Source organism: Hyperolius riggenbachi, chromosome 12, assembly GCF_040937935.1.
Source record: "Hyperolius riggenbachi isolate aHypRig1 chromosome 12, aHypRig1.pri, whole genome shotgun sequence".
Taxonomy (NCBI): domain Eukaryota; kingdom Metazoa; phylum Chordata; class Amphibia; order Anura; family Hyperoliidae; genus Hyperolius; species Hyperolius riggenbachi.
The window spans coordinates 198819920-198844737 of NC_090657.1; the positions used below are offsets into that span (position 1 = coordinate 198819920).

The window sequence follows — 24818 nt, forward strand, 5'->3', positions numbered from 1 at the left end:
CCCGCGGCTAAACGGGGGTCCCTTCACCCCCAACCCACCCCCCGCAAAAGAGTGTCGTAGAAAGGTCGCAGATTTATTGCTTCCTGGAGGCAGGGCTAACGGCTGCAGCCCTGCCTCCAGTCGCGTCTGTCAGCGGCGCATCGCCGCCTCTCCCCCGCCCCTCTCAGTGAAGGAAGACTGAGAGGGGCGGGGGAGAGGCGGAGATACGCGCTGACAGACGCGCGTGGGGCAGGGCTGCGGCGGTTAGCCCTGCCCCAACCAGGAAGCGCTCCCCCGCTGCACCGAGGGGGATTTAGGGGTGAAGGGACCCCCGTTAAGCCGCGCTATAGCGGCGTTTTAGCAGGGGCACACGTGCCCCTGCTATTTATGAGGTCTGAAGCGAGATTTATTCTCGCTTCAGACTCTCTTTAAGGTGCGTACACACGTCAGATTTTTCACCTGATTGTCGTTGTTTGAACAACTTAATGTGCAAACAACAAGTCGTTCAAGCGTCATGTACACACAGACCAACTAAATGGATGATATGCTAATTTCACCCAATTTGCAGGTCGTTTGACTAGACATTGGACTGAATAGAACTATGGAATAGATCAAAGGTCAGATCAAACAACTGTATGTTTGAATGACTATTAGTTGGACAAACGGCTGGAAGTTGTTTGTACACACGTAAGGACCTAACAGTCGATTGAACAACATTTGGTCCAACAGGTTCCGCCAAGCGGATCAGGCAAACTGGCTGTTATCAGTCGCTTGACATTACGTACACACGCCTGACTTGACAAACACACGCCTGACGGTTGGTAAAAAAAAAATCAAAAAAAAAAGTCAAAAAAAAAATCAGGTGTGTACATACCTTAAGGCCTCTTTTCCACGAACTGTTGAGCTGTGTGCTGAGCGAGCAGTTGCCAGGCAGCAGCGAGCAGTTGTGAGAGTTTGAGAGGCATTTCACTGCCTGTAAACAGTTCGTGGAAAAGAGGCCTTAAAGGGAACCTGAACTGAGTAAAATCATTTAAAATAAACACATGACGTAGCTGCAAATGAATATTACATACTAACCTCACTGTCAGTTCCTCTCAGAGGCTCACTATTTTCTTCTTACAGTGATCCCTTCCAGTTCTGACAATATTTTGTCAGAACTGAAATATACCAGTTGCTGTCAGTTATATATCAGCAGCTGTCAGTTACAACTGAATGTGCAAGGTAATGTTCATGTTTCCCTATGGCTCAAATGGGTGATATTACAGTTTAACAGTGTGCTGACCAGGAAGCTGTTAGGGGGTAATTGCCATCTTTAAAATGGAGGACGGAGAAGTCCACTGATCACAGTGGTCAAACAGGACGTGGGAGAGGAGAAAGCGATAGAGTAGTAGACTACACAGGTGGTAAGTATGACCAGTGTATGGTTATTTTGACTCTCCCCCCCGCCCCCCAAAAAAAATTAAATATACTTAAAAATACTTGTCTTACCAATTTAGATGCTGCAGTAAATCATGCTCTTCAGTGGAGGACACAGTCAACAGTGGGCTTCTGTAAACAACAAACAACATAAGCCCATTCACCATGCAAAAAGTGGGTGTGGTCACAGCTTGTGGGTGGAGCCAAATAATGGCATAACACGGAAGTACATGAACCTATGTTTCATGTTGTAGGCTTTATATTTTGTGGCTATACATACAGTGGGTTGCAAAAGTATTCGGCCCCCTTGAAGTTTTCCACATTTTGTCATATTACTGCCACAAACATGAATCAATTTTATTGGAATTCCACATGAAAGACCAACACAAAGTGGTGTACACATGAGAAGTGGAATGAAAATCATACATGATTTCAAACATTTTTTACAAATAAATAACTGCAAAGTGGTGTGTGCATAATTATTCGGCCCCCTTTGATCTGAGTGCAGTCAGTTGCCTATAGACATTGCCTGATGAGTGCTAATGACCAAATAGAGTGCACCTGTGTGTAATCTAATGTCAGTACAAATACAGCTGCTCAGTGACGGCCTCAGAGGTTGTCTAAGGCCTAGTGCACACCGGAGCGTTTCCGCTGCCGTTTGCGATCTGCTTGCGGGTGCGGATCCGCTAGGGTAATGTATTTCAATGGGCTGGTGCACACCAGAGCGGGAGGCGTTTTGCAGAAACGCATACTCCCAGGCTGCTGCAGATTTTGGATTGCGGATGCGTTTCTGCCTCAATGTTCAGTATAGGAAAAACGCAAACCGCTCTGAAAAACGGCACTTCAGAGCGGTTTGCCAGGCGTTTTTTGTTACAGTAGCTGTTCAGTAACAGCTTTACTGTAACAATACATGAAATCTACTATACCAAAACCGCTACACAAAACCGCAAAACGCCAGCTGAAACGCTGCAGAAAAAGAAAAAGCGTTTCAAAATCTGCTAGCATTTTGCGGATCTGCTAGCGGTTTTTGGTGTGCACCAGGCCTCAGAGAATATTGGGAGAAACAACACCGTGAAGTCCAAAGAACACACAAGTCAGGTCAGGGATCAAGTTATTGAAAAATTTAAAGCAGGCTTAGGCTACAAAAAGATTTCCAAAGCCTTGAACATTCCACGGAGCACTGTTCAAGCGATAATTCAGAAATGGAAGGAGTATGGCACAACTGTAAACCTACCAAGACAAGGCCATCCACCTAAACTCACAGGCCGAACAAGGAGAGCACTGATTAGAAATGCAGTCAAGAGGCCCATGGTGACTCTGGGCGAGCTGCAGAGATCTACAGCTCAGGTGGGAGACTCTGTCCATAGGACAACTATTAGTCATGCACTGTACAAAGTTGGCCTTTATGGAAGAGTGGCAAGAAGAAAGGCATTGTTAACAGAAAGCATAAGAAGTCCCGTTTGCAGTTTTCCACAAGCCATGTGGGGGGGCACAGCAACCATGTGGAAGAAGATAGACACGACGGAGATCGTAAGCCTTTGGGCAGGGTCCTCCTCCTTTTGTGTCCAACCTGAACATGCACCTCCATTACTGTGAACCCATGCTAGGCATCTGAGTGAACCTAACTTGCCTAACCTCCATGCTCCATCCAGTGACTGACTAAGCATTACCTTGTACTCATACTGTGCTGCATGATCTGATCTTTCTTGTATTCAGGTATTGTCATTTTGCTGTATGTCACCCCTAAATATTGTATGTCACCCTATTTACTGTCCAGCGCTGCGTAATATGTTGGCGCTTTATAAATACAACAAATAAATAAATAAGAAGGTGCTCTGGTCAGATGAGACCAAAATGGAACATTTTGGCCAAAATGTAAAATGAACACTGCACATCACTCTCAACACACCATCCCCACTGTCAAATATGGTGGTGGCAGCATCATGCTCGGGGGGTGCATCTCTTCAGCAGGGACAGGGAAGCTAGTCAGAGTTGATGGGAAGATGGATGGAGCCAAATACAGGGGATTCTTGGAAGAAAACCTCTTGGAGTCTGCAAAAGACTTGAGACAGGGTCAGAAGTTCACCTTCCAGCAGGACAATGGCTTCAATTCATCAAAGGGTGTTCGATAACAAAATCCCAGTCCTTAAAATACCGCATTCGGTATTTTACACTTCACTGTGCTAATTCATCAATATTTTCACGTGTGGTAGAGGTTCGTTAAGTTACCGTACTAAGTTACCGAACTACTAGGCTTCAATTCATCAAAGGCTGTTCCATAACAGCAGAGTGGTGCAGAGCAGCTTGGAATGTCCCTGTGTTGTTACAAGCTATTACAATAGAAGGCATCCAGACATCCCTTTAGATTTAAACATGTGTTATATTTACTGTTATTTATACTGCCTCTGCTGCTCTGAATCTGTCCATCAGTCTTTCTTAACATTTTACTTATTTGCCACAACGTAGATGAACTTCCTGGAGACATTACAAATGCCATGCTTGGTGATTTCACCAGGGCTGTGGAGTCGGAGTCGGAGTCGTGGAGTCGGAGTCGTGGAGTCGGGCAATTTTGGGTGCCTGGAGTCGGAGTCGGAGTCGGGAAAAAATGCACCGACTCCGACTCCGACTCCTAATGAATTTGTAACTGTAATTAAAATAGAAAATATGATAAAATGTTCTATTTCTCAGATAATAGTCATGAAAAATAATGGATATATACAGTATATATACAGTAATAGCTGTGCTTAGTCCACAAAAATGAAATAAACCAATCAAAATTAGTTACTTGTGCTGCTTCAATAAAGCAGTCCCCGTATTTTTAAGGTCAGATATACATATCTGATTGTGACTGTTTATATGATGTGTACACAGGAATCTCTTATATATACTAAATAACATCTATGCTGTAAGAATAAAGCCTGATGTGTAGCTGTGTCACTAATAGAGATGGTCAACGAGATGGAAATAATTCTGCATTGATGCTGATTTATGCAAATGTATGCACTCCCTTTGCTGATGAAATCAAATAATTTGATATGTTGTTAAAATTTGGTTTGGTGACTACAAATTAAAGGGTAACTGAGACGGATGAAAAGTAAAGTTTTATACATACCTGGGGCTTCCTCCAGCCCCCTTCAGGCTAATCAGTCCCTCGCTGTCCTCCACCACCCGGATCTTCTGCTATGAGTCCTGGTAATTCAGCCAGTCAGCGCTGTCCGGCCACATGCCGCTCCCACAGCCAGGAACATTCTGCACCTGCGCAATAGTGCTGCACAGGTGTAGTATGCTCCTGGCGGCGGAGTGTGTGCATGCGCACTACGCCTGACTGGCTCAAGTACCTGGACTCAAAGCAGAGGATCCAGGTGGCGGATGAGGACAACGAGGGACTGATTATCCTGAAGGCGGCTGGAGGAAGCCCCAGGTATGTATAAAACTTTAATTTCATCTGTCTCAGGTTTACTTTGTTACACAGTAGTACTATACTCTACATATGCACTCCCCACAGAGCTGCAGGGAATCCACTGAGAATGCTGTGCACATTGAACACAGAGGTGTTGTCTGTTTACAATCTCCTCATTCCCCTGCAGAGTACCTGCACATCATTCTTACATGTACCCACACTTACATTGCCTAGGGCCTGATAGATGTTCTTTGTTCCGGTTTGTACCTTTTACAAGTACTCTTACCAAGGACTAGTTTTAGTCTAAAGGGAATAAATATAGTAGTCTACATATCCTTCTCACTTCAGTTGTCTTGTAAAATTCCTAAGCGTTGGCAGTTAAGAGACAAATTTCATGTTACATACTTTTAATCAACAAAATTGTAATATGCAAATTAGAGGAGTCGGAGTCGTGGAGTCGGAGTCGGAGTCGGAGGAATCCTAAACTGAGGAGTCGGAGTCGGTGGATTTTTGGACCGACTCCACAGCCCTGGATTTCACCACTTGCATCTTTGCATTTTCAAACAGGGACTCAAAGGGTTACACCACTGAAGGGTATCTGGGGATATCTTTTGTCCCTTCTCTCTGCTCACTGCCTGGGGAGTCTGAAAGCTTGTGTGGAGAAGCCTGTGTGACCTATGGCACTTGCAGGAGAACAGGGGCTGTTTCTATTGGCTGCCTGCTCCTGCTAATCATGAAAACATTCACACAGAAGGCTTTCGAAGCCTGTTAAGACAGGGGAGAGCTGGAGATAAACATAGAATGTGTTAGTGAATTTGGTAACCTTGATGAATTAGCATTTACTGACATTTGCTGACATGTGTTGAGCACATGTCGGTAATTTATCTCATTGCTCTGTCATTTCAGCTTCTCATTCGGTAACAGCTTTGATGACTTAACATTTTCTAAAGTGCTCTGTTAAGTCAGCTGTTTTCAGCATTACCGAATGCGGTAATGCTTGATGAATTGAAGCCAATGACCCTAAACATAAAGCCACGGCAACAATGGAATGGTTTAAAACAAAACAAAACATATCTATGTGTTAGACTGGCCCAGTCAAAGTCCAGATCTAAATCCAATCGAGAATCTGTGGCAAGATCTGAAAACTGCTGTTCACAAACGCTGTCCATCTAACCTGACTGAGCTGGAGCTGTTTTGCAAAGAAGAATGGGCAAGGATTTCAGTCTCTAGATGTGCAAAGCTGGTAGAGACATACCCTAAAAGACTGGCAGCTGTTATTACAGCAAAAGGTGGTTCTACAAAGTATTGACTCAGGGGGCCGAATAATTACGCACACCCCACTTTGCAGTTATTGATTTGTAAAAAATGTTTGGAATCTTGTACGGTTTTCGTTCCACTTCTCACGTGTACACCACTTTGTATTGGTCTTTCACGTGGAATTCCAATAAAATTGATGCATGTTTGTGGCAGTAATGTGACAAAATGTGGAAAACTTCAAGGGGGTCGAATACTTCTGCAACCCACTGTACAATATAGCTCTTACATGACTGGGCTACAAGCGTCACCTCTTCCCGTACAACAGTATACAGTGGCGGTGCGATCATCACATCGCACCACAACTAAACCGCTCCTAAAGTAAGTTAATGGAAGTGTTTCCATTGGCGCAAATTACCCAACGCGATGTGGCGCAATCCGATGCGGGGGAAATTATGGATAGCATGCTGCAGATTTCTGCAGCTTGCATCCGAGTCCTCATTGCCGCCAATAAGAAGACGCATGGCGTCGCATCCAGTTGTTGACACAAGGCGATGCGGCAAGTAGAATTGGGCCCTTAGGCTGCTTACACACAGGGACGTTACAGGCGCACGTTAGTGCAGCCTGTAACGCTCCCCCAACGTACAGCAATGTAACACAAGTGGGCTATTCACACTGCCCACGTTGCGTTACATATAACGCTGCACGTTCTTCCGAAAATGCAGCATGCTACGGCGTTACAGCAGCTTAAGCCGCGTTAGACTGTTTGCACATGTGCAGTCATGTTGGGGAGGAGCGGAGAGCGGCCAGGCACATGGCTAATTAATATTCACTGCACTGCACGGTGTTTACTTCCTGGTGCGGCCACTCTGTGCTGCGATTGGCCGGCGGGACCACGTGATGCCGCATGCGTCCAAGAGTACGCATCACGGACGCCAGAGTGAGCTGCACAACGCGGCTCACTCTGACGTCCACATCGAAGAGCACCAGGCCTTGCGTTAGGTGCACGTTATGCGGCCTTAACGTAGCACCTAACGCAACGTCTTGGTGTGCAAGTAGCCTTAGTGACGGGCAGGTAGTGTAAGGCTAGGAACACACTTAGCAGAAACGCTAGCATTGCGGAAAACGCAGTGTTTCTGCCTACAATGGTAGTCAATCAGCTGCATCAAAAACCGCATATAAAAAATGCATATACGTTCTGTATGCGTTTTCAAACATGTATTTCTTAAAACGCTGGTTTTGTTGCATAATTTTCAAAAACCCACAGAATGAAAGTCAATGGAAACGTAACGTAATGCGTTTTGCACACGTTTTTCATGCCTTTTTATGAGTTTTTTTTTGTATTGTTTTCTGATGTATTTCAGCATCCTTTTGTCTTCCTAGTGATTTGCATAAAACACTATTCAATTAAAAAATGCATGGAAAACACATTAAAAATGCATATGAGTTTTGTATATGCAAACCGCAAACGCGTAAAAACGCACACAAAATGCAAGAAAAACTCACAAAAAAATTACTAAACACAAAAACGCACATGACAGAAAACGGGGACCCTTCATGCACTGACAAGTGTGCACCAGCCTAAAGGTGGCCATACACTTGCAGATGCAGACGGCTACCAGATTGACCTTCAGATAAATCCCTCTCTGATCATAGGCTGCTCACATACTGCACACAGATTATGAATCTGTTTTTAGCATGAAACTGATTCAAAATCTGTGGATTAGCCGCCCCCAGGCCTCCTTCAGCCATCAGCAATACTCACACTTGTTTGGCTGGTGCGAGTCATCCTGTCCTCGGTGCTTTAAAGCGTAGGTCCCCAACCTGGTGGTCCATGGGCAGTTCTCTGAGGGGCGGATCTGGCCTTTCTCCCTCCCCCCCCCCCCCCCCCCCGCCGCTCCTGTTACCTTATGAATGGGCGGCCGCTTCCTTCCTTATATTCCCCATAGCCGCTCTCCTCTTTGCAGCAGCTTCAATTACAGCATCACGTCACACGGCTGCTGTAAGGCAGAAGGACACGGCAGCGGTTCCCATGGTAGCGGTGATGCATATTGCCGCTACAGGAAGCCGTGTGACGTGATGCTGTAATTGAAGCTGCTGCAAAGAGGAGAGCGGCTATGGGGAATACAAGGAAGGAAGCGGCCGCCCGCTCATAAGGTAACAGGAGTGGCGGCCACAGGGGGAGGGGGCACCTATCCTAGCTACACTGGGGCACCTATCCTAGCTACACTGGACTAACTGTACTGGACTAACTGTACTGGCTATACTGGACTAACTGTACTGGCTACACTGGACTAACTGTACCGGGCTAACTGTACTGGCTACACTGGGCTAACTGTACTGGGCTAACTGTACTGGCTACACTGGGCTAACTGTACTGGCTACACTGGGCTAACTGTACCGGGCTAACTGTACTGGCTACACTGGGCTAACTGTACTGGCTACACTGGGCTAACTGTACTGGCTACACTGGGCTAACTGTACTGGCTACACTGGGCTAACTGTACTGGCTACACTGGGCTAACTGTACTGGCTACACTGGGCTAACTGTACTGGCTACACTGGGCTAACTGTACTGGCTACACTGGGCTAACTGTACTGGCTACACTGGGCTAACTGTTCTGGCTATACTGGGCTAACTGTTCTGGCTATACTGGGCTAACTGTTATGGCTATACTGGGCTAACTGTACTGGCTAAACTGGGCTAACTGTACTTGCTATATTATGGTAACTGTACTTGCTACCTATACTGGAGGCAACTATACCTAGATAACTACTTACCTATATACTACACTCAAAATCAGGGAAAAAAGGGGGGAGGGCTGCCACTGCCACTAACCACGCCCCCCCCCGGGCCCCAGAGAGAAGTTTGGTCAGGATAGTGGGCCCCAGGCTCAAAAAGATTGGGGGGTTGGGGACCCCTGCTTTAAAGGATAAATTAAGTGTGAAGAATATGGAAGCTGCCATATTTATTTCCTTTTAGTCAATACCAGTTGCCTGGCAGCCCTGCTGATCTATTTGGCTGCAGTAGTGTCTGATTAACACCAGAAACAATAAAATCTGACAATGTCAGAAACATCTGATCTGCATCTGCTTGTTTGGGGTCTATGGATAATGCTAGGTACACACATAATTTATTACCAGATCGATTGTTTCCAACAGGCCTAATCTGATTTCCGATTGTTTTTTCATTCACTTCTGTGGAAAATCGATAGGAAAATCTATTACAGATCAAACCAAACTTGTTGGAAATAATCGATCTGACAGTAAATCTGTCCCTGTTATAGATCGATTTCCGAGTGTTTTCCTTTCACTCCTATTGGAAATCAATTGGAAAACACTTGGAGATCAATTGGAAATCAGATCGGACATGTTGGAAATAATCGATCTGCCAGAAAATCTCATAGTGTGTGCCTAGCATTAGATTGTAAACTCCACTGAGGACAGTTAGTGAAGTGATTGCAGAGATTAGCAGGTGACAGCAGAACTGGCATGGCGGAAGAATCAGAAGTTGTGGAGCAAATCAGAAGGAAAGAAGGCAGAGTGACAGCCTGACAGCCTCCCCCCCCTCTAAATCCCACTAGTTCGCTTTTCAAATTCAAGCTTACTTATCCCTGGTGGCGGGCATTGCACTTCAAAAACAAAACACTTAATACCATGTACCATATTTTGACTAAATTATGCACAGCTCACTGCACACAATTAGCACCCCACTGCCGCCCCTTTTTTTTCTGGTGCCCTAGGCCATGGCCTTTGTGGCCTTGCCTGAAATCTGGCCATGCCGGCATGCATGCTGCTGGGGCTCTAGTGTCTGAACTCTGGCTTCTCATATGGGCCCATATGCAATTCACTTTTTCACCTGAATTTTCTCCTAGGTGATATTTGAAAACGTGTCAATAAAATGCATTTTAAACCACCAGCAAGCAAAAAAAATTTCTCAAAATAAATTTGATAGTACTTTTTACTTACATTTTGATACTTTTCCATTGCAAAGTGCTAAAAATGTATTTTAAATCAAAGATGAAAAATGTTCTCCTAGGAGAAAACTCAGGTAGAAAAAGTGAATTGCATAAGGCCCATGGTGTGATAGAGAACACACGGAGGAAACCTGCCGCATGAGCTGGACCTGGAGGACACAAGTCAGCCGGATAGTTAAGTGGGACGACGGAGCGGGGCGTGCAAGACGTCTCATGGCTGGCATTGCAGACAATGCAATTGGCCATTACGTGGATAAGGTGATCCAACGGGTGGAATTCTTTCAGGGTGGGGTAGGCTGACAATGTACACACACCTATCAGCTATGGCGGTCATTATTGGCTGCCTTGGTCAGGCGTGTGTATGGGCCTTTAGGATACGTACATACACATCCTTGGTTGGCCAATCACTGACCAATTTTAGCATCTCTATGCAGTATGAAAGCCCAACAGAATGAGAACACTCTGAACAGATTGTGTAGGTAAACATACTACATGGAAGTGGTAAACTTGGCAAATCAAATTTGTTTGTGTGTAACAGGCTTTAGCCATTTCATTAGTCAATCTGCCACCAGATCAATCATTACAAAGAACACTCTTTGATCAGATAGGGATCTATTGCCTGCTTAAAGGGACACTTAAGCCAGAAAAAAAAAAGAGCTTTAAGGTGGCCATACACTGGCCCGATTTGCGCCCGTTTCGACAGCAGATTCGATCACTGGGATCGAATCTGCTGCCAATCGTTCACGCTACACGCCGAATTTCGATCCATTCCGTCCGATCGCGCCGTGCGGAAAATAACCGTCGATCGCCCGCGGGTAAAGAGCGCATCGCTAGCGGCGTTAAGTGCCCGACGACCGACGCAATAGAGCTGCATACATTACCTGCTCCGCCGGCGCGACTCCCGGGTCTCCGCTCTTCTCCGTCTCCGGCATGCTTCCCTTCTTCCTGTCCCGGCAGGAAGTTTAAACAGTAGAGGGCGCTCTACTGTTTAAATTTCCCCCAGACAGGAAGAAGGGAAGCATGCCGGAGACCAGAGCAGACCAGAGCGGAGACGGAGAAGAAGAGCGGTGACCGGGGGCAGTCGCACCAGCGGAGCAGGTAATGTATGCGGGCGGGGGGAGCGGCGGCAGCACCACCACAACAGATTGTGATCGGTTTCAGGCTGAAATCGGTTCACAATCTGTTTGCAGTAAAGGTAGCCATACGATCCCTCTCTGATCAGATTCGATCAGATAGGGATCTGTCTGTCTGGTCGAATCTGATGGCAAATCGACCAGTGTATGGCTACCTTTACTCACCTGGGGCTTCTACCAGCTCCCTGCAGCAGTCCTGTGCTCTCGCAGCTACTCACTAATCCTCTGGTCCCCCGCTGCCAGCTAGTTTTGTTTTTGCCAACAGGCCCGTCAGGACTGGCCACGCGTAGCTTTTTCCACATTCCCGACTGTAATTAGCGCTATTGCGGACCGCAACACGTACAAAAATACGCGTTGCTGCATTACGACAGCATAGATATGCGGCAACGCGTATTTTTGTACGCGTTGCGGCCCGCAATAGCGCTAATTACAGTCTGGAATGCGGAAAAAGCTACGCATGGCCAGTCCTGACGGGCCTGTCGGCAAAAACAAAACTAGCTGGCGGCGGAGGTACCAGAGGATTAGTGAGTGGCTGCAAGGGCACAAGACTGCTGCAGGGGGCTGGTAGAAGCCCCAGGTGAGTAAAACTGATTTTTTTTTTTTCTGGCTTAAGGTTCACTTTAAGGTAGCCATACACTGGTCGATTTGCCATCAGATCGACCAACAGATAGATCCCTCTCTGATCGAATCTGATCAGAGAGGGATCGTATGGCTGCCTTTACTGCAAACAGACTGTGAACAGATTTCAGCATGAAACCGATCACAATCTGTGAAGCTGCCGCCGCCCCCCTGCATACATTACCTGCTCCGGCCAGCATGACTCCCCAGGTCTCAGCTGTCTTCTTCCCCGCGCTGGTCTCCGGGTGTGGCTGGCTTCACTGACCTTCCTGCCGGGGGGAAGTTTAAACCGTAGAGGGCGCTCTACTGTTTAAACTTCCTGCCGGGACAGGAAGTTCAGTGAAGCCAAGCCAGCCGGACCCCAGCGCAGAGAAGAAGATAGCGGAGACCCGGGGAGTTGCGCCGGCCGGAGCAGCTAATGTATTGCCGCTAGCGTCGGTCTTTCGAACGCCGCTATCGACGCACTCCTGACCCACCGGCGATTGAGTAAAATCTTCTGCACGGACGGATCGACGGGAACGATTGATTTCGGACGGAAATCGATCGTTCTGTCAGCGTTTGCGCAACGATTTCACAGCAGATTCGATCAGTGATCGAATCTGCTGTATATCGGCGGAAAAATCGTTAGGTGTATGGGCCCCTTTACACACTGATTTCCAATATATTTCAGCAGGAAATGTATTGGAAATCGTCCTGCTGCCAGCCCCCAAGTGTATAATAGTCCCTCTTTGCCCAGTGCTGAAGGCTGTCACATGCCGGAGCAAATCCTGGCCACCTTTGGTGTTACCACGAGTGCCTGTACCACATGACACCATCGCATGTAGTGACATCACTGCATGTGCCAGTGTCACGTGATACAGGTAAACGCGTCACAGCAGAGGCAGGGGTGCAGCCAAAGTTTTGGTGTCCCCAAGCAGTCCCTAACTTGAGGCCCCCATCCCTGAAAGAAGGCGAAAAAATGGGTAGCCACACCACATAACTGTGAAAACTGGGCGTGACTAAAACATATGGGTGAGGCCAAATACTAGCAGTTTCTAGGCTAAATTTAACTCAGGGCGAGGGTGTAAAATGTGCCCCCCCCCTCACCCCACATGGACACAGGTATAAATGCCCGCAGTATAGATTACATAAGTAGGTACCCCTCAGTATAGGTTAGATAGGTAGATGCCCCTAGTATAGGTTAGATAGGTAGGTGTCTCCAGCATAGGGCAGGGGGAGCGGGCAGAGAGAAGTTTCAACTCACCTTCCTTGATGCCCGCATGCAGCCTCTATCTTCTTCCTGTTCCAGTGTCCATCACATTGGTAAGAGCGCCCCCGTGATGACATGCGGTTACGTCATCACAGGGGGCGCTGTTACCATCGCGCCAGATGCTGGGACAGGATGAAGTTAGAGGCTACATGCAGTGATCGAGGAAGGCGAGTTGAAACTTCTCTCTGCCCCCACCCTCCCGCCACACCACTTGGGAGCCGCCAGTAGCAGAGCGAGGCTCCTGTAGTGTGAGGCCCCAAGCGGGGGGCGTGCCTCACTTGCATGCTGGCGGTGCCCCTGGCCAGGATTCGCATCAGCACGCCGGCGAGACTTCAACACTGCACACAGGGGACACATTGGAGTACATTTGAAATCGGCGCCGGTAGACTTGGGCGCAGGATACAGCGGTATATGGCTGATCCTGCTTCTGCACAAGTCTGGGCTGTTTTAATTACTATTCCCCCTCCAGGCCGCCATGGATAGTGGGAGAATGAAATAATTTGGCTTCCAGCTATTGCTGGAAGCCGAATTATTATGTTTTTTAAGCAACTTCGGCTCCGTCTTCTAATGGCGCCGACATTACTCACTGAGCGCCGCTATAGACCGATTCCCATTCCAGTCTATGGCGGCACTGGCTGCGCCCAAATCTAGCAGCGCTGAAAAGCACTGCCCCGACACATTAACACTTGATGGTGGGGACACAACTACCAACTTTTTTTGGTCATTGTGATATTGAACGTTACTATAGCTCCCAACTGTCCTTCTTTTGGAGGGACAGTCCCTCTTTGGGAACCCTGTCCATCTTTCCTCCTCATTTGTCCTTCTTTCAGGACTCATGTACAGATCTATGTAAATATATGCATTTTTCTACTGAAAAAAAAAAGTTTTTAACCACTTGCCGACCGCCCACAGCCCATGGGCGGCGGCAAAGTGGACGCCTTAAGGACCGCAATACGCCTGACGGCGGCGGGTCCTTAAGGCGTGTCCGGGGAGCGATCGCGTCATCTATGACGCGCGCTCCCCGCGGCGAAAGGTCCCGCCCACCTTGCCCGATACCCCGCCGGCCAATTAGCAGCGCCGGCGGGGTTTAAAAATACGATCTGGCCAATAGTATTGTATAATACACTTTGTTTACGTAACAAAGTGTATTATACAGGCTGCCTCCTCCTCCTCTGCACGCATCTTCGCACGGATCTCGGAGGAGGAGGCAGCCCTGTTAGAGCAAGCACAGAACAGGTTTTTTACACCCACAGACCCCCCGATCGCCCACCCCAGCCTTCAGAACCCCCCCTGACCACCCCAGCAGACCCAAGTTTGCACCCAAGCACCCCCTAATAAACCTATCAATCACCCCCTGCCACTATCTGCCGACGCTATTATTTAGATTAGGTCCCTAACTGCCCCCTAGGGTCCCTTGATCACCCCCCCCTACCCTCAGATCCCCCCAGACCCCCCCCCCAGCCCCCCACCCCTGTATACTGTATACTGTACTGCATCTGCCTCACCCACTGACCACCTGTCTATCACCTGTCTGTCACTTGTCACCACCACCCATCAGAGCAGACCCTAAACTGTCCCTTGGGGGCACCTGATCACCCACCCAGACCCCCAGATTGTCCTCAGACCCCCCCCCTGATAACCTCCCCAGTGCATTGTTTACATCTATTCTCCCCTGTAATCACTCACTGACCTCCCATCGGTCACCCCCTGTGTCTGCCACCCATCAGATCAGGACCCAATCTGCCCCGTGCGGGCACCTAATCAACCCCCCTCACCCTCAGATCGCCCTCAGACCCCCCCCCCCCCCCCCCCCCAATCACCTTCCCAGTGCATTGTATTTGATTGTGCTGTCATATTGTGCTGTCATTGTATTTGATTGTCCCGTAATTGTATTTGATTGTCCCGTGATTGGCCTGTGATTGTCCCGTGATTGGCCTGTGATTGTCCCGTGATTGGCCTGTGATTGTCCCGTGATTGGCCTGTGATTGTCCCGTGATTGGCCTGTGATTGTCCCGTGATTGGCCTGTGATTGTCCCGTGATTGGCCTGTGATTGTCCCGTGATTGGCCTGTGATTGTCCTGTGATTGTCCCGTGATTGGCCCGTGATTGTCCCGTGATTGGCCTGTGATTGTCCCGTGATTGGCCTGTGATTGTCCCGTGATTGGCCTGTGATTGTCCCGTGATTGGCCTGTGATTGCCCCGTGATTGGCCTGTGATTGGCCCGTGATTGGCCTGTGATTGTCCCGTGATTGGCCTGTGATTGTCCCGTGATTGGCCTGTGATTGTCCCGTGATTGGCCTGTGATTGGCTTTGATTGTCCCGTGATTGGCCTGTGATTGTTTCTGATTGCTTCTGATTCCCCACTCGCCACCACCCCCCTGTCACTATCCTAGTGATCTAAAAACAGTGATCAGTGGAAACTGTCACTTTTTTAGTATCACTAGTGTTAGCAGTTAGGCCAGTTAGCTAGGCCCCTTTGTTAGTGTCAGTTAGTGCTCAGCCCACTGCACCACAGTCACTAATTAGCGTCATCACTGTCGCTAATCAACATTGTTACTATATAGTATCTGTAAGTGATCATTACTGATCGCAGTCAGATCTATTAGGGTCACTAGGATCCACTAAAAAACGCAGTGTTTGCCCGATCAGGTCTGATCGCTCGCCTGCACTTGCGTTCAGCCCACCCCACCGCAGTGACAGAATTTTTTTTTCTGATCACTGCAAAAACCACTGTACACTAGCTGTGCACTGTAAACATCAGTTTTGATTTTTTTTTTAATCAAAACTCAGTGATCACAGCTTTCTACCGCTCAAATACTCCCTTTCGCTAAGTAGGTGCTCTTTTTTCTGGGTAGTCTCAGAGGAATACCCCCTAAATTTAGCAGTCCACCATGGCAAAAAAGGGGTATTCCGATGATGAGGTTCTCAGGTACATGGCCCAGTCGGATGAGGACGATTGGGACGAACCATTCGACGAATCATCTGGGTCAGAGTTTGTACCTGAATTGAGCAGTGGCTCACTGACCGATAGTGATGACGAGGTTGAGGTCCCGGCTAGAGCCAGCCGTACCACACCCCATGTCGTTGGACAGCAGGTGGCGCAGGATCAGCCTCAAGGGCAGCAGAGTGGTGCTCGTGCTGGTCTGAGATTTCATGGTGGGGCAGGCAGCACAGCATCTCCTGGACCTAGAACCAGTACTTCCGTACACCCTGGTGAAGTGGCGAGCACCAGCGTGGAAGTTGAAACTGGTTCGGTGGCACGTGTAGTAACACCCCAGTCGCAGCCATCAAGTAGACGGGCCCGTACTACCCCTAGTTTACCAGAGGTGCTGGCAAATCCAAATTGGCAATCCCCTGATACCGCCGCACCCGTACTGCCCCCTTTCACCGCCCAGTCTGGAGTCCAGGTGATGACAGATAATCTAGGATCGCCCCTAGACTTTTTTTATCTGTTCATCACCCAGGATCTCTTAGACCTAGTCGTGGCAGAGACCAACCGTAAAGCCACACAATTTCTAACCGCCAATCCGAATGTCTTCCTTGCCCAGCCATTTCGGTGGAAACCAGTCCAAGTTTCCGAACTTAAAATTTTTTTGGGCCTTCTCTTAAACATGGGTCAAATCAAACAAAATGTGTTGCGGTCTTATTGGTCTACAGACCCATCACAACATGTTCCCTTGTACTCTGCTGCCATGTCCAGGACACGATTTGAGAACATCCTGCGCTTCCTGCACTTCAATGATGATGAAACCTGTCATGAAAGTGACCACCCTGCTTTTGACCGGCTCCACAAAATGCGGCCCCTCATAGACCACCTGTCATCAAAATTTGCAGATGCTTATACCCCTGAACAGCAAATCTGCGTAGATGAGTCCCTCATACGTTTTACCGGGCGCCTTGGCATCAAACAGTACATCCCAAGCAAGCGCGCCCGGTATGGGGTGAAACTGTATAAGCTCTGTGAAAGGGCCACAGGCTATACATCTTATTTTAGAGTCTATGAGGGAAAAGACTCCAAATTGGAGCCGGTCGGATGCCCTGACTACCTGGGGAGCAGTGGAAAGGTTGTGTGGGACTTGGCGTCACCCTTGTTCCAGAAGGGGTACCATCTTTATGTGGACAATTACTACTCAAGTGTGGCCCTCTATCAGCACTTAAAGTTAGAAGGAATCCGATGCTGTGGCACCGTGCGGCATAGTCGCCGGGGCTTCCCCCAACGGCTCATTACCACCAAACTTCAACGGGGGCAGAGGGCCGCATTGAGTGCTGACGACCTGCTCGCGGTGAAATGGAAGGACAAGAGGGACGTTTACTTTCTGTCCACCATTCACGCAGACACGACAGTCCAAATTCAACGGCGAACTGAGGTCATTGAAAAACCCCTTGTCGTCCACGAGTATAATACCAACATGGGAGGGGTGGACTTCAATGACCAGAGGTTAGCGCCCTATTTACTTTCCCGCAAAACAAGGCGCTGGTATAAAAAAGTGTCCTTTTATTTAATTCAATTGGCAGTTTACAACAGCTTTGTTCTCTACAGTAAGGCTGGGAGAACTGGATCGTTTCTACAATTTCAGAGACAGATCACTATGGAACTCCTGTATCCAGGAGGTGCCCGGGCCCAACCCCAAGATGCAACTAGCAGGCTGCATGGAAGGCATTACGCCTATCCGATTCCAAGTACCCCAGGTCACCGAATCCGAAGAAAACGCTGTCGTGTCTGCAGCAGGGCTGGAACAAGGCGTGACACCACTGTTTATTGTCCCCGCTGCCCTGACCAGCCTGGACTATGCCTAGGGGAGTGTTTTGAGAGGTACCATGAGCAGGTACACTATTAGAGAGTAGGGAACTACAGACACAGCGGTAGGCACACAAGGGTCTCTCAGTGCTATTTCACACTGCTGCGATGCGTTAGGGCAAAATGCCTAGCGAAAGTCACACTTTGCGGTCCCCCCCTACGCCGGAAGTGCTTGACTTAACACTAGTGCATGCCTACGTTACTGCGTGGCTTCTGTGGCAATTTCGATCGGCCCGGAAGTCATGTTAGTCTATGGCGACGCAGTTCATTACTAGGCCGAATGCTACTCTTGTGGTATTCCCTGAAGGTCTGTTTTGGACGATACGGTGCGGCGGGCTCGACCCACCGGATATGTCAATATGCAGTGTGAAACCAAACATCTGGTTTTGAGAGAGCGTAATACACAGGGCTGCCAGAAACCTCTCCTTTCACTTGGGACAAAATGCGTAATGTACTTCGCCACAACTCTGTGCGATTTGCACTTCGCACATTGTCCCATGGGGGAGGAGAGGTTTGTCCTCGGGAGGTAAGTTAAAAAAAACAAAAAAAAACAAAAAACAGGTAAGCAAAGAAGCTAATGTTTAGTTTGCAATGTTAAGGTTTTTATTAAAAAAGTTCAGTTTATTAATGTTAATGAAGTAATTGCTTTGCTGCTTGCCTGTTTTTTGTTTTTTTTTGTATTTTTTTTCCTTTTTCCATCCAATAACCTTCCAGGTGGACCGAGCGAACGACTAACCAGCTGCAGCACTGATGGTGCATCCTGACAGAACATTGCGCGTCTGTCAGCTTACACATAAGTCGGTGCATGCAGCGCTGCAGGACGAGATTTCTCCTCCGCAGTCAAAAAGATACGTTTGCCGAGGCATATGGGCCGAGGAGTGGTGTTGGGGATTCATATGCTTTGGCAAACACTTTGTATCAAAAAAGAACTCTGGCAATGATTTGTTCATCCACATCGATCGGTGTGAATGGATAAATCAGGTTTGCCAGGGCATACGAGCTGGTGGGTTTGGATTTTTGGGGCGGCAGCTCCTATGTCCTGGCAGACGCCTTCTCCTCCTTTTTGTATTGTTTTGTCTTTTTTCTTCTCTCTTTTTTCTATCCAGACCGACCAATCAGCTGCAGCACTGATGGTGCATCCTGACAGAACAATGCGCGTCTGTCAGCTTACACATAAGTCGGTGCATGCAGCGCTGCAGGACGAGATTTCTCCTCCGCAGTCAAAAAGATACGTTTGCCGAGGCATATGGGCCGAGGAGTGGTGTTGGGGATTCATATGCTTTGGCAAACACTTTGTATCAAAAAAGAACTCTGGCAATGATTTGTTCATCCACATCGATCGGTGTGAATGGATAAATCAGGTTTGCCAGGGCATACGAGCTGGTGGGTTTGGATTTTTGGGGCGGCAGCTCCTATGTCCTGGCAGACGCCTTCCTCTTTTTTTTTTTTTTTTTTTTTTTTCTCCAAAATTTTTTGGCAGATATTTTTTCATCCACATTGATTGATTGTTTGACGTAAATTTTTCCTTTCAGCCCACAGTGCATTACCCTTATGCCCAATATAAGGAGTATAGCAGAAACTCCTAATACTGGCCATACATGTAATGATTGCAGAGACCCTAAAATGCCAGGACAGACCCCACGAATGATGCCATTTTGGAAAGAGGACACCCAAAAGTATTCCGTGAGGTGCATGGTGAGTTCATAGAATGTTTTATTTTATGTCACAAGTTAGCAGAAATTGTGGTTTTGTGGTTTTTTTTTGTTTTTTCACAAAATGTCATTTTCCGCTAACTTGTGACAAAAAATAACATTTTCTATGAACTCACCATGGCCCTCATGGAATACCTTAGCGTGTATTCTTTCCAAAATGGGGTCATTTGTGGGGTTTGTTAACTGTCCTGGCAAGTGGGCGGGGTGCTAAATTTTGAGCACCCCTGTAAAGCCTAAAGGTACTCATTGGACTCTGGGCCCCTTAGCGCAGTTAGGGTGCAAAAAAGTGCCACACATGTGGTATCGCCGTACTCGGGAGAAGTAGTACAATGTGTTTTGTGGTGTATTTTTACACATACCCATGCTGGGTGGGAGAAATACCTCTGTAAATGACAATCTTTTGATTTTTTTACACACAATTGTCCATTTACAGAGTTATTTCTCCCACCCAGCATGGGTATGTGTAAAAATACACCCCAAAACACATTGTACTACTTCTCCCGAGTACGGCGATACCACATGTGTGGCACTTTTTTGCACCCTAACTGCGCTAAAGGGCCCAAAGTCCAATGAGTACCTTTAGGATTTCACAGGTCATTTTGCGGAATTTGATTTCCAGACTACTCCTCACGGTTTAGGGACCCTAAAATGCCAGGGCAGTATAGGAACCCCACAAATGACCCCATTTTAGAAAGAAGACACCCCAAGGTATTCCGTTAGGAGTATGGTAAGTTCATAGAAGATTTTATTTTTTGTCAAAAGTTAGCGGAAAATTGATTTTTATTGTTTTTTTCACAAAGTGTCATTTTCCACTAACTTGTGACAAAAAATAAAATCTTCTATGAACTCACCATACTCCTAACGGAATACCTTGGGGTGTCTTCTTTCTAAAATGGGGTCATTTGTGGGGTTCCTATACTGCCCTGGCATTTTAGGGGCCCTAAACCGTGAGGAGTAGTCTGGAAATCAAATTCCGCAAAATGACCTGTGAAATCCTAAAGGTACTCATTGGACTTTGGGCCCTTTAGCGCAGTTAGGGTGCAAAAAAGTGCCACACATGTGGTATCGCCGTACTCGGGAGAAGTAGTACAATGTGTTTTGTGGTGTATTTTTACACATACCCATGCTGGGTGGGAGAAATACCTCTGTAAATGACAATCTTTTGATTTTTTTACACACAATTGTCCATTTACAGAGTTATTTCTCCCACCCAGCATGGGTATGTGTAAAAATACACCCCAAAAAACATTGTACTACTTCTCCCGAGTACGGCAATACCACATGTGTGGCACTTTTTTGCACCCTAACTGCGCTAAAGGGCCCAAAGTCCAATGAGTACCTTTAGGATTTCACAGGTCATTTTGCGGAATTTGATTTCCAGACTACTCCTCACGGTTTAGGGCCCCTAAAATGCCAGGGCAGTATAGGAACCCCACAAATGACCCCATTTTAGAAAGAAGACACCCCAAGGTATTCCGTTAGGAGTATGGTAAGTTCATAGAAGATTTTATTTTTTGTCAAAAGTTAGCGGAAAATTGATTTTTATTGTTTTTTTCACAAAGTGTCATTTTCCACTAACTTGTGACAAAAAATAAAATCTTCTATGAACTCGCCATACACCTAACGGAATACCTTGGGGTGTCTTCTTTCTAAAATGGGGTCATTTGTGGGGTTCCTATACTGCCCTGGCATTTTAGGGGCCCTAAACCGTGAGGAGTAGTCTGGAAATCAAATTCCGCAAAATGACCTGTGAAATCCTAAAGGTACTCATTGGACTTTGGGCCCTTTAGCGCAGTTAGGGTGCAAAAAAGTGCCACACATGTGGTATCGCCGTACTCGGGAGAAGTAGTACAATGTGTTTTGTGGTGTATTTTTACACATACCCATGCTGGGTGGGAGAAATACCTCTGTAAATGACACTCTTTTGATTTTTTTACACACAATTGTCCATTTACAGAGTTATTTCTCCCACCCAGCATGGGTATGTGTAAAAATACACCCCAAAACACATTTTACTACTTCTCCCGAGTACGGCAATACCACATGTGTGGCACTTTTTTGCACCCTAACTGCGCTAAAGGGCCCAAAGTCCAATGAGTACCTTTAGGATTTCACAGGTCATTTTGCGGAATTTGATTTCCAGACTACTCCTCACGGTTTAGGGCCCCTAAAATGCCAGGGCAGTATAGGAACCCCACAAATGACCCCATTTTAGAAAGAAGACACCCCAAGGTATTCCGTTAGGTGTATGGCGAGTTCATAGAAGATTTTATTTTTTGTCACAAGTTAGTGGAAAATGACACTTTGTGAAAAAAACAATAAAAATCAATTTTCTGCTAATTTTTGACAAAAAATAAAATCTTCTATGAACTTACCATACTCCTAACGGAATACCTTGGGGTGTCTTCTTTCTAAAATGGGGTCATTTGTGGGGTTCCTATACTGCCCTGGCATTTTAGGAGCCCTAAACCGTGAGGAGTAGTCTGGAAATCAAATTCCGCAAAATGACCTGTGAAATCCTAAAGGTACTCATTGGACTTTGGGCCCTTTAGCGCAGTTAGGGTGCAAAAAAGTGCCACACATGTGGTATCGCCGTACTCGGGAGAAGTAGTACAATGTGTTTTGGGGTGTATTTTTACACATACCGATGCTGGGTGGGAGAAATAACTCTGTAAATGGACAATTGTGTGTAAAAAAATCAAAAGATTGTCATTTACAGAGGTATTTCTCCCACCAAGTATGGGTATGTGTAAAAATACACCCCAAAACACATTATAGTACTTCTACTGAGTATGGCAATACCACATGTGTGGCACTTTTTTGCACCCTAACTGCGCTAAGGGGTCCAAAGTCCAATGAGCACCTTTAGGCTTTACAGGGGTGCTTACAATTTAGCACCCCCCAAAATGTCAGGACAGTAAACACACCCCACAAATGACCCCATTTTGGAAAGTAGACACTTCAAGGTATTCAGAGAGGGGCATGGTGAGTCCGTGGCAGATTTCATTTTTTTTTTGTCGCAAGTTAGCAGAAATGGAAACTTTTTTTTTTTTTTTTTTTTGTCATTAAGTGTCATTTTCCGCTTACTTGTGACAAAAAATAATATCTTCTATGAACTCACTATGCCTCTCAGTGAATACTTTGGGATGTCTTCTTTCCAAAATGGGGTCATTTGGGGGGTATTTATACTATCCTGGAATTCTAGCCCCTCATGAAACATGACAGGGGGTCAGAAAAGTCATAGATGCTTGAAAATGGGAAAATTCACTTTTTGCACCATAGTTTGTAAACGCTATAACTTTTACCCAAACCAATAAATATACACTGAATGGTTTTTTTTTTAATCAAAAACATGTTTGTGCACATTTTTCGCGCTGCATGTATACAGAAATTTTACTTTATTTGAAAACTGTCAGCACAGAAAGTTAAAAAAATCATTTTTTTGCCAAAATTCATGTCTTTTTTGATGAATATAATAAAAAGTAAAAATCGCAGGAGCAATCAAATAGCACCAAAAGAAAGCTTTATTAGTGACAAGAAAAGGAGCCAAAATTCATTTAGGTGGTAGGTTGTATGAGCGAGCAATAAACCGTGAAAGCTGCAGTGGTCTGAATGGAAAAAAAGTGCCTGGTCCTTAAGGGTTAGAAAGACTGTAGTCCTCAAGTGGTTAATATACTCTAAATGTTAGTTATTTCCTTTAAATTGATATATTTCTTATTTTAATATCTTAATATGAAGGAAAATGAATCAGGATAGAAAGGACCAGTGTGGTTTGAATTAAGAAACATTTTCCTATGAAATTTCCATGGTATAATTAGGGGTGTGTCAGGGGCATGGCATAAGTGACCCTCTTTCTGATTTAAAAATGTTGGGAGGTATGCGTTACTGCCGTGCATCTGATTAAGGCCTTGCGACCAATATTTTCCAGCATTCCTGATGAATCCTTTTAGGGCTCGTTTCCACTATCGCGAATCTGCATGCGTCCAACGCATGCAGATTCGCACATGTAATGCAAGTGGATGGGCCTGTTTCCACTGTAGCGTTGTTGAGGTGCGTTTTTTCAGCTGTGAAAAAATGCACAAAAGAGCCGCAGAATTCGCCTGCGAGGGGAATGCATGCGAATCGCATGCAATGTATTTTATAGGGAAATCGCATGCGGTTTCCCCATGTGTTTTTGCCACTAATTCGCATAGGTACGAATGAAAATTCACACAGGCAGTGGCATGGTTAAAATCGCATATACCCTCAACGCATGGGGAATCGCATCCGCATGCGATTTCATCAGCGGTGGAATCCAGGCGATTCTGCACCGCAATAGTGGAAACGAGCCTTTAATCGATCTCAGACAGATATCGATCCAAAGAATGATAGGGTGGCCATGTTACGGTACGGATTCTCCTTTGCTCCCATAAAATTATTGGATTGAAAGGCAGATTGGCCCACAAAATTGAGTCATGTATGGGCACCCTCAGGATTGGATTCTTCCATTCTTGTATAATCCTGCATTACATCTGAATAACTGACATTCCTAGAGCAGTGTTTCTGAGGGCTCGTTTCCACCATAGCGAATCCGCATGCGGCGACGAGATGCGGATTCGCTTGTTACACTGAAGTGGCCGGGGCTGTTTCCAAATGTGCGGCGTGCGGGAGCGATTTGGCGGCGGGCCAAATCTGCACGCCGGGACCCACCAAATTCGCCTGCGTCGGGAATCCATGCGAATCGCCGCTAATGTATTTAATAGTAAAAACGCATGCGTTTGTTACATGCGTTTTTACCCGGGATTTCGCGTGCGATTTCGCACCTTTTTCAATGTTATTTTGCCCTGGCAGTGTCATGGTCAGGGTGCCATGCGAAATCGCAGGTAAAAACGCATGCGGAAACGCATCCGCATGCGTTTTTACAAGCGTCGGAATGCCGGCGAAATCGCGTCGCAACAGTGGAAACGAGCCCTGAAACCTGTCCTTTGTAGGCAGCCTTTCCTATGCACAGGTGGGGTAATTAGTATCTCAGCTACATATGGAATCCACCTAGCTGAGACACTAATTACCCCGCCTGTGCATAAGTGAGGTTGCCTGCAAACCATGCACAGCTGGGGAGTCACAAGGACAGGTTTGAGAAACACTGCCCTAGAGCATAGCGAACACCATTTTTGGAGTGATTAGGCCCTGAGGCCTGGAACCCACTACAAAACGCTATCGCTAATAGCTAGCGTTTTGTATGAGCAGTTTGTAAGCGATTTCATGTGTTTTAGGGAGCGCTTAAAAAGTGTATCAATTTGCCA

The 24818-nt window shown here is 46.7% G+C and overlaps 1 protein-coding gene across 7 annotated transcripts in view; it reads right to left on the reverse strand.

Moving 5' to 3' along the window:
• The window catches only part of ZMYND8 (zinc finger MYND-type containing 8), a 212898-nt gene that overhangs the window by 184368 nt on the left and 3712 nt on the right, over positions 1-24818 (reverse strand). For 6 of the 7 annotated variants that reach the window (XR_011025253.1, XM_068263092.1, XM_068263097.1 and 3 more), the window contains exon 2: positions 1468-1527. The exons of the other annotated variant lie outside the window; for it this stretch is intronic. The gene's annotated coding sequence lies outside the window, so the exon portion shown is untranslated. The remainder of the gene's footprint in view (positions 1-1467; positions 1528-24818) is intronic. 7 annotated transcript variants of the gene reach the window in all.